This window comes from Dipodomys merriami, unplaced genomic scaffold (assembly GCF_024711535.1).
Source record: "Dipodomys merriami isolate MVZ:Mamm:240054 unplaced genomic scaffold, mDipMer1.0.p SCAF_10, whole genome shotgun sequence".
In the NCBI taxonomy this organism is placed as follows: Eukaryota; Metazoa; Chordata; class Mammalia; order Rodentia; family Heteromyidae; genus Dipodomys; species Dipodomys merriami.
In genome coordinates, this window is record NW_027202271.1 from 7,544,712 (window position 1) to 7,557,653 (window position 12,942).

At 38.0% G+C, this 12,942-nt stretch overlaps 1 long non-coding RNA gene across 1 annotated transcript in view; it reads right to left on the reverse strand.

Moving 5' to 3' along the window:
* Window positions 1-12,942, reverse strand: part of LOC138836286 (uncharacterized) — a 445,512-nt gene that overhangs the window by 34,451 nt on the left and 398,119 nt on the right. Inside the window, exon 7 of the long non-coding RNA XR_011374933.1 lies at window positions 4,401-4,525. This is a non-coding gene — a long non-coding RNA (uncharacterized lncRNA). The remainder of the gene's footprint in view (window positions 1-4,400; window positions 4,526-12,942) is intronic.

Consider the following 12,942-nt stretch of genomic DNA (forward strand, 5'->3'; position numbering starts at 1 on the left):
GGTATATATATATATATATGCATATATATACATATATCTGTATATGTATATATATGCATATATATAATACATATATATACATACATATATATATATATATACATATATATACCCAATTGAATTCTATGCTTCCATCAGAAAGAATGACATCACTCCATTTGTTAGGAAATGGAAAGACTTGGAAAAAAAATCATATTAAGCTAGTAAGCCAGACCCAAAGAAACATAGGCTCCATGGTTTCCCTCATTTGTAATAATTAGTATATGCCTAGGATAGTACTAGCAGAGAATCACAATTGCTCAATAGCTATGTTCATATGACCTTATAAAATGATGTTAATCGAAATGAACTTCAAGACATGGAAACAACAGGTCTTTTTTTGGTTGTTGACCTTGTTGTCATCAATATACTGTATCAAGTTCTTTCTTTGTATTTCATTTTTTCGTTTTCCCTTTGGTTTATCCCTGGTAATCACTGTCTTTGATTCTGGTACCCTTTGTCTTGTGAATACATTTTTCTGATTTGGGGAAGGGAAGAGGAATAACAAAATGGTAAAACAAAGACAACGGATAACCCAATGCAACAATGATACTCACAAGACACTATATTAGAAATGAATTTTACAGCTTGGATTGAGGGGAGGGGGGGGTGAATGGCTGGTGGAGGATGGGGGGAGAAAAACAAAGGAATGGGTAACAATATTCAACAAGAAATGTACTCATTACCTTACTTATGTAACTGTAACCCCTCTGCATAGTACCTCTACAATAAAATATTTTTTTTTAGAAAAAGAGAGCCCCTTAAGCTACCTGATTCTCACAGCTACATTATTGGGAGGATAATGGTGTTCCCTAGCCCCTCTCTATGACTGGCCTGATAAGAGCAGCACTGAAGTCTGTCATACTATATTGCACAGGTCTCTGCCTAAAGCTGTGGACTCTGGCCTATGTATGGAATCTTGAGTACTATCATATATTTGGTTCCAACACAGTGAGCCAGGTATCAGGTCAGAGCCCTGTGTAGCTTTATCCTCTGCTCAACAGCAGGTGTAGTGGCCACTGCTGGCCATTACTGCCTGAGGGTGGAGCAGGTGAAATGGAAGCGTTCATGATTTTGGGTGATGACTGGCAATAAAGTTTGTCCTTTTGAGGAACCTCCATACTGCTTTCCAGATTGGTTGAACAAGTTTATATTTCTACCAACAGTGTAGTAGTGCTCCCTTTTGGCGACATCCCCTCCAGCATCTGTTATTATATTTCTTGATTATAGTCATTCTAACTGGGGTGAGGTGGAATCTCAATGTTCTTTTGATTTGCATTTCTTTTATGGCTAGAGATGTTGAGCATTTGTTCATGTGTCTATTGGCCATTCTTATTTCCTCTTTAGAGAAGTCTCTCTTTAATTCTTTAGCCCACTTACTAATGGGGCAGTTGTTTCTTTGAGGATTTGCCTTGGGAGTGATTTAATTTTTTGAGTTCCAGGTATATTTTAGAAATGAGGCCCTTGTCTGTTATATGGCTAGTGAAGATCTTCCAATCCGTGGGCTATTTATCTTGCTAGCTATGTTCTTTGCCTTGCAGAAGCTCTACAGTTTAATGCAATCCCATTTGTCCAAACTTTCTTTGATTTGTTGTGTTTCTGGGTCTTTATGAAGAAAATTTCAGCCTGTGCCAAGGAGCCCTAGAGTTTTTCCTACTCCTTCCTGTAATGTTTTCAGGGTGTCTGCTTTTATTTCGAGGTCTTTGATCTATTTGGAGTTGATTCTGGCATAGGGTGATATATAAGGATCTAACTTCAGTTTTCTTCAGGTGTTAAACCAATTTTTTCAGCACCATTTAATGAATAGGCTGTCTACACTATTACCCAGCAATCCTACTTTTGGGCATTTACACAAATGATCACAAACAAGGCCATACTAAAGCTACCAGCACAACTATGTTCATCGCAGCATTATTCACCATGTACCAATTGAATTCAGGGGCCTTATACAACCCATGTACAAGATGGTCTCCAGGCCTGATAGAGCAGCCAATAACAGTCTCCTATTTCCCCTTTCTCTTGTTTGCTGTTGGTATAATACATAATACTACTTGATAAAGCTATGTATACTAATCCAAGTTATTGGATAAATAGCCCCAAGCCTCCTAGAAGGAAATCAGCATTTCTAAGAATTTTCAATCATATTGCTAAAATACCCTTCAGGAAGTTATTATCAGTCACATTCATAACAACATGTAAGAATGCCCATTACTATGAAAAAAAGGCTGCAATTTTTTAAAGCATAAAAGCCTCATTATCTCTGGGAAGTTTCCCCAGCTAAAGCACCAAGTGAAGTCTTGGGAAAGTTTTGAAATAAATGAGCTCATTGAACATAGATTTGCTAAGTGGATAGAAAATTTTCCAAGAAGTTAGTGGGCACTTATGATAGTTGGTTCTCTTTGCTAGGGAGACTAATTTCTAAATCCTTTCTACAAAAACTAGTATACACTCCCTGGATGTTAGCCAGAATTCTTTTTCTGGAAGGGGGGATGGCCTCAATGCCAAGCTCTTGCTTGGCATTCTTGAGATTGGCATTCTTCTCTAAAAGCTAGCACTCTAAGCCACTTGTGCCACAGATCTACTTATGGCTTCTTGCTGGTTAACTGGAGGTAAGAATCTCAAGAGTTTCCTGACCAGCCGGCTTTGAAGCATGAGCCTTAGATCTCAGCCTCCTGAGTAGATAGGATTATAAGCTTCAGTCACCAGCACCAGGCCAAACTACTTTTAATATGGGTTTTACATCTTACATAGTTTTAAAGTTTTAGTAACTATTGCTTTCAAGATATATTTCTACTCCTTCCCCCCTCTTCCCCCCCCCCCCCACCGACGTTGTAAAGCTCGTTTTGGACATGACAACTTGTACTTCTCATTGTTGCAACAGGTCCACCTGTATCCTTAAACAACTGGTTTTTCCCCATCTCCTCCACAAGTTATACTGACATCAAACATAGTGAAAGCAGGGGTTATACTGTGGAGGAGGGACATACAAAGCAACAAAGAGATAATCTTATAAATGCGTTAGAAACAAGGGTAAACAAAGGAGGAGGCTGCAATGCTTGGTAAGAAATGTACGCATTATCCTCCCCATGTAATTGTAACTCCTCTGTACAGTATGTTCACAAATAAAATAAAATTAAATTAAAAAAAAGATATATTTCTAAGTAGCAGGAATAAGGGTATTTTTATTGCATGTATTTATACCCTTCACATGGACAAGATACATATTCTATACATAGTACCTGTTTGTGTGTGAAAACATGTATTGTGGCTTCAGTAGATTGATGAGGGAATGTGATGTTTCGATGAACTAGACCCAGCTCTCCACCAACTTCATGAACTTACACAAATGAGTTCACCTTTAAAAGTCAGCCAAGTAAAGTAAAGCATCTAAGCTCTGGGATGTTTTATATCTTGTAAATAAGAAATGAATCAGACAATGCATCGTAGAAGGTGATTAGAACTATGAATTTCATGACACACTCAAAAAGTTTCAACTGTTAATCTGTGATGTGTGAAAATTATGTCTTAAGAAGTTGTCACTTCTGGATGACCTGACATGAGCCACATGCGAGACTAGCAATGAGCAAGAGCACGGAGGTCAACTCTGTGGTCCCATAGTATCCCCAGCATGGTTGACAATCCCTGATGTAAGACTCCAGTTGGGGAAGGAGACAGACATTTTCAAATATCCTGTTTGAATAGAATGCTGAAAATGTTAAGAGGCAAAAGATGAGGACACCCATCCATCTTTTCCTAAATGAAGTGTCTTACACCGGGAATTAATTTTTACGCTAGAAGACAAAAAAGATCTGCATCATATTTATGACAGCAGTAAGAATAGAGAAGAATTGAAGCAGGAAGTCATTCAACAAGCTCAGGAAATTCACTAGAGATCAAAACAGTCCTCTGTGGCACTTTAAAGGCTTTCTTATTTTTGTGTGATTATTTAACCTCAGCTCTGCATAAATATTTTTGTGGCTTTGAAACCACCATTCTAATGCCATATAAACTTGAGAGAAGCATGAAGTGTATAAATATTCATGTCAGTCAAGATGTTGTCATACCTAAAGAGAGGCTGGGATCTCCAAAATTACAATATGAAAGCATATTCTATTGTCTCCTCCCTTTTTATCTCTGGCTTCATGCTTAGGTAAATGGTGAAGATAAAGAAGTAGACCCTGAAATGCATATCAAGGTTCAGGTGTAAGAAATTAAAACTAAAGACCAGTTCAACCCCGACAGTTTAATTTACTTCTCTTAAGATCGTTAATACCAAACTTATCAGTTCTCTCTGTTAGGCATTAACTTGTTAAATGAGTCTTAATTATACATAAGCAGATGGAGATTTGAATTAAAATTACCTTACACTCGAGTGGCTTTAGTTCATTATAACATATCTTCCTCTTAATCACTGAGGCAGTCTCATCATCTTTCATAAAGAAGTTATTAAAATATTCCAATTTCCATATTTCTTCAGCTACAGCCACTATTAAATGGCAAGAAATACACATTAGCAGGTGACATGCCATCCGAGAGTTGGTGAATTATTCATGTCAGGAACAAGTTTTGTACTTTTCTGTCATCAGAAACATTTTCTTTTAAATACTTTATATTTACTTGATTCGTGGAACCTCACCTCATTTAACTTTAAGTACCAATTTTAATTCCATTCTCTTTCCAGGGGGATAAAAACTTCAGCTCATAAGAGTCAAAAAAGTAAAGGTATAGAAACTTAGAATGATTACAAAAAATGCTAAGTACTTCTTAATCACATGAATCTTCAAGAAGACTGCTATATTCCAAAACAAAGTACTCATGAAAAATAGTAATGCTTTAAATTAGCCACAATATTGCTAAATATTGAGGTACAACTCATTAGCAAGTTTACCTTGACAACCAACATTTCCTTTTTATTTATTTTTATTGGAAAGGTGATGTACAGAGGGGTTATAGTTACATGTCGGGTAATGAGCACATTTGTGCACATTCCCTCATTTTCTTCTAGTTTTTCCCTCTCAACCCACTCCCATATACAAGTTGTATAGTTGGTTTTCAACATAGTTTCTACTATCACTGCTGTATTTGCTTTCCCTTTGTCTTTGGTGCTTCTATTTACCCTCCCCAAAACAGATAAACTCACATACAAAAGGTAGAGAAATCAAAACCAGTGCCAAAGAAAGAAAAAGAAAAACCACAAAACAAAAAGCAAAATAACAAAAGACCTCTTTTTTCCATTCATTGGAGTTCATTTTGATAATTTTATATGATCATATGGCACATAGCTATCAAGTCTTTGTGATCCTCTCCTAAGAATATCCTCCTTTGGTCTTACTGTGACAACCAATATTTCTTGCCCAACAACTAAATTGAAAATTTGTTCCTCAAAGTTGCCAAGAGTATGGAAGCTGCTACACTTGGATCTTGTTCTAAGACCAATGAATGATTTCAGGGAGTCATAGGTTAACTCGGGCCAAGTGGTAACATGTTAGTATTCATGAAAGTAAGAAATCTACAGCTATTCTCACAGGATCCACCCCCCCACACACACACCCTACCCCCGCTTGAGATTTACAAAGCCCCAAAGTGCCAGGCCTTCCTTTAGATGCAAAATCCCACCTTGGGCTATTATTTTACCCAAGTAGTCAATCAGTATCCAATAATGTTCTGTTCCAGAGGTGTCACAGGATTTACAGGCAGCTATGGCAGCAGCAGCAGAATGAAACCAGACAGCTGACAAGAACCGAACAGGAGATCCCGAGTGCTGGCTGAGTCATCAAGATGAAAGTTCTGTCAGTCTTGTCAGGCATTGTCATATTTTATTTATAAATGAAGTGCAATATCATCCTTTATGTTTGACAAAAGTCAATATGCAGCACAACTCTTTCTGCACAATGATGCTTACATGAATGAAGACAATGACTCCCCAAATCCACACAAGATTGGAAAAGTAGGGTGAAGAAGGCCTGGATTGCATAGCGAGTTGCAGTAACTACAAATAAAATCCCTTACAGTAATGTTGGATAAAAAAAGTACTGGACCTAAAAGATTTAAGACAAGGAAACTTTTTCCCAACCAGTAGATGAGAGATGTGAACATTTAATTACAGCACATTAATAATTTGACATCATAATTTTTACTTTGTGAAAACACAAAGTAAAAAAGAAATATAATTCAGACCTAGAAAGCAAACACTAGAAATATAAAATGTGTTCAAGACATTAAAATTGACCGGTGCTAGTGGTCACACCTGTAATCCTAGCTACTCAGGAGGCTGAGATCTGTGGACTGTGGTTCAAAGCTAGCCAGGGGATGAAAGTCCAAGATTCTCATTGCCAATTAACCAACAACAAACTAGAAGTGGAGTGGTAGCTCAAGTGGTAGAGGACCGGCCTTCAGCAAAAAAGCTAAGGAACAGTGAGTACCAGACTCTGAGTTCAAGCCTGAGTACCAGTACATTAATATGCATGCACATACATATACATATATACATAGGCCTACATACACATACTTGCAGTTTGAGAAACATTTATATTCTGCTGAAGAAAACAAGGAAAATGATCTTAATGTTTTGTGTTTGTGTGTGTATGTATTTTCTGTGTCAGTCTTCGTGGAAGATTAGGCATTTTATTTACCTTTTGTATCGTTAATTTCACCTACTGTTCTCTATTATTGAATTCCTCAAGAAATGTATATATAAATGTAACAGGCTCTCAAAAGTAGTTTAAAAACTCTTTTGAATCTCTGCCAAGGCTGGTATGCTTTAACGTGGTCCCTTTTCCCACCGAAAAACTGTTTGGGAATCCTCCAGCCAGCTCATGCTGTGGACTCCCAACTAATTAAGTTTTCTTACTGCCATTGAAGGCATCAGTCAGGTATAATTAAAACTGAGCCAATGACAGCAGTGGCATTTGTCAGAATCATCCAGTGGTTCAAATACCAGTTCTGACAGAAATGTCAAACTGATAGCTCCCCCATCTTCCCAGTACATGCGAGGGAAAAGCCAGGAGGACTTTTATTATAAATGCTTGGCTGATAACCTTTTTGAATCCCAGAGCACCAAATGCTTCACAGGAAATTTCATTATCCTGGAAAAGAATTCAGCTCAGAGATGCTCAAACCAGCTCAACATTCTGCATTTCTGGTAGGCCTTTCTAGGATTTTTTGAAGGAGACAAACAGAAAACAACAGTCATGTCATCTGAAATATTCTAGTTGCAATGGCATCTAAGTCCTACATGAAAAAAATTTGCTGTGTTAAAAAATGCTATCTGATTTCTAAACTTATTGCTATACTAGAGCTTTACAATTTTAAGTGATTACAAACTGCTTTAAAAAAAACCTAGTAAAAGCACAATCATAAAAGGAGAAAAGCTCAAATATTAGCTCTTGGTAGGATTAATAGTTTGAATTGGCAAATAGAATGAGTCAGAATCACACATTCTCAGCAATGCCATTTATTTTACTTTTCGTTTTCAGCAATGCCATTTCTTTTTCTTTTCTTTTTTGCCAGTCGTGGGGCCTGAACTCTGGGCCTGGGCGCTGTCCCTCAGCTCTTCAGTTCAAGGCTAGTGCTCTACCATTTGAGCCACAGCACCACTTCTGGTGTTTTCTGCTTATGTGGTGCTGAGGAATAGAACCCAGGGCTTCATGCATGCAAGGCAAGCACTCTACCACTGAGCCACCTTCCCAGCCCAGCAATGCCATTTCTTATTCATGATATAAAATTAGTCACAGGATTTTAGAATAAGGAAACTCCTTGGTTACTTACAAGTGAGCAGGTGAGAAATCAATCTATCTATTCCCCTCTTTCCTCTGTAGACATGTGATAGTGAACTTTAGATTAATAAGCAAAAAACACTTTCACTGATCCCAACGCCAATGAAATAATATGCCCATGAGCCAAGAATGCCAGATACAAAATGATTAAGTTTAAACACAGTTAAACTATTGGATCTGAATGATTTAATAGTCTACCTCAGAACTGTCATGGCTAGATATCTGGTCTACTTTGGAGTATGATTTCTAGTTAAATTTCAAAAGAAAGTAGTGAAACCCCTAACATGCCCACCAAAAAGGACTGAACTGTGCTAGGCAAAGGTTCAACCACCTCCAGCCTTTTTGGAGACTGAATCCCAGCTGGTCTGGAACTCACTCCTTCTGCCTCAAACTCCTGAGGGATGGGATTAGTCATGTATGACTAGCCTCAGCTCATTTGGAAAAATTTTATGACATCATTCCTTTAAATATTAAATACTTCTTTTCTCTCATTCTCATTTATATTTTTATCCCTTCTTTTCCTCATGTATACTCATCACACACACACACACACACACACACACACACACACACACACACACACACACACACACACACACACACACACACACCCCTCTATATTTCTCTATTGTTATCCCTTGAATTTTGTAATGTATTCTCTCTGTTCTCCAGACAGGATATTTTCCGCTGATCAGTACTAGAATTCTTGTTTGCAGTTAATATATGCTCACTGACATTTTCATTTGGGGTGTTTTTACTTCTAGAATACCCTTTGAGCCTAGCAGGAAATAGTTTTGTTCTCCTCAAATTCTTTGTGTTACATATAATTTCTAAAATTTCTTGAAGTCTAACTCTACTATTAACTGAGCCAGTGTTAATTTTCCCTCTTGGTTCTAGACCAGTTCGCACTTTTTATTTCCTCAGGCATTTTTGTTTTTAATTCTAAGTAAAACACTTTTTTGTAAAAGATTGCAGGAGAATTTGAGGCCTTGAATGATTTTACAAGCCTCCAAAAGGTTTGTGTTTTGAAGATACTTAATTTGGGAAACAATTGCCTTAATATTATCCTGAATTGGTCCAATTCAGACCTGACCCTTATCCAATACTTCTCCTATGCAATGCAGTATCACCAGGAAAATACATCCATTAATTTCATACATGTTCAGAATCTGAAAGAAGTGGCTTAGACTGTAGTTGCTTAAAATGTCAACAAATGCCCATGTAGTTTATTACCTAAAAAAGTATCATTTTTATTAAGTCCTACATTATGAACTCTTAAAAAACTAACCTGCATAACTGTGACTGTCCTCATGACCAAGCACACCCACATGTATGTTTCTAAATGTTGTGTTGTAGGTGTAATAGACCCTACTATCTATACCTAACTATGAAACTGACAAAACTTGAAACTGACAAAAATGCATATTTGGTTCTAGAGCACAAATACTCAAAACATTACTGGCATGATACACAGCACTGGAGGCTACTAATCCTTTTTAAATATATATATTTTTTATTGTAAAGGTACTGTACAAAAGGGTTACAGTTGCATGAGTAAGGTAATGAGTACATTTCCTATCGAGCTAAATTGTTAGCTCCTTCTTTATTTTTCCCCTACCATACTTTCCCTCTCCACCTCCCCAACTTCTCCCTCCCCCTGCCCACCAAAGCTGTAAAGTTCTTTTTCAACAGTGTTTTGTACATCTCATTGTTACAATGGGTCAGCCTGTATCCTTATTTCAGAATTGTGTTATTTTCCTTTGCCTCCCCAAATCAGAAAAATGTATATACAAGATACAGTGAAAACCAGGGTTATACCAGCACAACTATGTTCATTGCAGCATTATTTACCATAGCTAAGATATGGAACTAACCCAGATGCCCCTCAGTAGATGAATGGATCAAGAAAATGTGGTATATATACACAATGGAATTCTATGCCTCCATCAGAAAGAATGACATTGCCCCATTTGTTAGGAAATGGAAAAACTTGGAAAAATTATATTAAGTGAAGTGGGCCAGGCCCAAAGAAACATAGGTCCCATGGTTTCCCTTATTTGCAATATCTAGTATATGTATGAATCAAGTGGAAAAGGTCAGATAATGTGATGTTAGGAAAATGAACCCTTAGATATGCATTTTAATGCTTTTTTCTTTCATGCATTTGTTTCTAACGCATTTATAAGATTATCTCTTTGTTGCTTTGTATGTCCCTCCCCCACAGTATAACCCCTGCTTTCACTATATTTGATGTCAGTATAACTTGTGGAGATGGGGAAAAACCAGTTGTTTAAGGATACAGGTGGACCTGTTGCAACAATGAGAAGTACAAGTTGTCATGTCGAAAACGACCTTTACAATGTTGGTGTGGGGGGGGAGGGGAAAGGATTGGGGGTGAGGGGGGAGGATGGGAAGGGATGTGAAGGGTAAACAAAGGAGGAGGCTGCAATGCTTGATAAGAAATGTACGCATTGGGCTGGGAAGGTGGCTCAGTGGTAGAGTGCTTGCCTTGCATGCATGAGGCCCTGGGTTCGATTCCTCAGCACCACATAAGCAAAAAGAAAAGGCTGGAAGTGCCACTATGGCTCAAGTGGTAGAGCGCTAGCTTTGAGCTGAAGAGCTGAGGGACAGCACCCAGGCCCAGAGTTCAGGCCCCACGACCGGACCCAAAAACAAATTTAAAAAAAAATGTACGCATTATCCTGCCCATGTAATTGTAACCCCTCTGTACAGTATGTTCACAAAAAAAAAATTAAATTAAATTTTAAAAAAACCAGGGTTATCCCACAGGGGAAGAACATACAAAAGAAACAAACAAAAAAAACCATGCAGTACATTATAAGTGCATTAAAAACAACAGTAAGAAAGATAAAACTTTTTGTGTCCCTATCTTGGGGTTTATTTCATTTAGCATCATCTTATATGGTCATATGTACATAGCTTTTGATGTTTTTTGCTTGTCCTAGTTATTGCAAATAAGAGAAACCATGGGCCTATGTTTCTTTGGGCCTGGCTTACTTAATATAATTTTTTCCAAGTCTTTCCATTTTCTAACAAATGGGGCAATGTCATTTTTTCTGATGGAGGCATAGAATTCCATTGTGTTCGTGTGTGTGTGTGTGTGTGTGTGTGTGTGTGTGTGTGTGTGTGTGTGTGTGTGTGTGTGTGTGTGTGTGTGTGTGTGTGTGTGTGTGTGTGTGTGTATTCCACATTTTCTTTTTCTGGGGGTGGGGGGGTCCAGTCATGGGGCCTGAACTCTGGGCCTGGGTGCTGTCCCTCAGCTCTTCAGCTCAAGGCTAGCGCTCTACCAACCACTTGAGCCACAGCGCCACTTCCAGCTTTTTTCTTTTATGCTTATGTGGTGCTGAGGAATCGAACCCAGGGCCTCAAGCATGCAAGACAAGGGTTCTACCACTGAGCCATCTTCCCAGCCCCTCCACATTTTCTTCATCCATCCATCTACTGAGGGGCATGGTTGCATATCTTAGCTATGGTAAATAATGCTGTGATAAACATAGTTGTGCTGGTACCTTTTATATAGATTTGTTTGTCATTATTTGGGTAAATGCCCCAAAGTGGGATTGCTGGGTCCTAAGGGAGCTCTATGTGGAGTCTTTTGAGGTACCTCCATACTGCTTTCCAAAGTGATTGAACAAGTTTACATTCCCGCCAACAGTTCAGTAGGGTTCCCTTTTGGTCACATCCCCTCCAGCATCTGTTGTTGAGGGTTATGATGGCTTCATAGAAAGAGTTTGGCAGTGAACTTTCACTTTCAATTTCATGAAGAGTTGGAGGAGTATTGGTGTGAGCTCTGCTTTGAAGGCCTTGTAGAATTCAGCTGTAAATCCATCTGGTCCTGGGCTTTTCGTGGGTGGGAGGTCTCTTACTGCTATTTCTATTTCAGTGCTTGACCTGGGTCTGTTAAGTTGGTTTAAATCATCTTGGTTTGGTTTGAGCATGTCAATATTTGATAGAAATTCGTCCATTTCTTCCAGATTCTCAAACTTATTAGCATAAAGGTTTGACAAGTATTCCTGTATAATGTTCTGAATCTTGGTTGTTTGTTTCCATTCTCATCTCTGAGTTTATTTGGATGTGTTCTCTTCTTTTTCTAATAAGATTTGCTTAGGATCTGTCAATTTTGTTAATTTTTTTCAAAGAACCAACTCTTTTGTTGATTCTTTCTATGGTTGTTTGGACTCTAATTCATTTAATTATGATTTAATTTTAACTATTTGTTTCCATCTATTGGTGCCTCGTTAAATTGTTGGTTTCAGATCTCTCCAATTTGTTGAGGTGGGAACTCAGAACTACAAACTTGCCTCTGAGTGCTGCCTTTGCTGTGTGCAGAGGATCTGGTCATTTGTGTGTTCATTTTTGTTAAATTTCATGAATATCATAAATATCATTTGAATTTCCTTTCTAATCTCTTCCATGACTCACTGGTGGTTCAACAGTATGTTGGTCAGCCTCCATCTGTTACAGGACTTTCTATGGTGGCTTTTGGTGTTGAGTTCTAATTTTATTCCCTGTGGTCTGAGAGAATGCAGGACATAATTTTAATGTTTCTGAGTTTGGACAAATTTGTGACCTAAAATGTGATCTATTTTGGAGAATGTTCCATGTGCTATTGAGAAGAACATGTATTCTGATGCTGCTGGGTGAAATATTTGGTGGATGTCTGTTAAGTCTAGTTTATCTATGAAGTTGTTTAGATCTGAAGTTTCTCTGTTGAGGTTTTGGCGGGTTGATCTATCCCAGCGGGGAAAGTGGTGTGTTAAAATCCCTAACAATTAATGTCTTTGGATCTATGTGAGATTTAGGGAGAGTAGTATTTCTTGGATAAATTTGAGTGCTCCGTTATTTGGTGGATACTTAGAATTGCAATATCCTCCTGAAGGAGAGATCCTTTAATTAGTATGTAATGATCTTCTTTATCTCTTCTCACTAATTTTATTTATTTATTTATTTATTTATTTGTGAAAATACTGTACAGAGGGGTTACAATTACATGGGCAAGATAATGAGTACATTTCCTATCAAGCATTGTAGCCTCCCTCTTTGTTTCCCCTTCCCATCCCTTCCCATTCTCCCCTCCACCCTCTCAGTCCTTGACTCAGACATATAC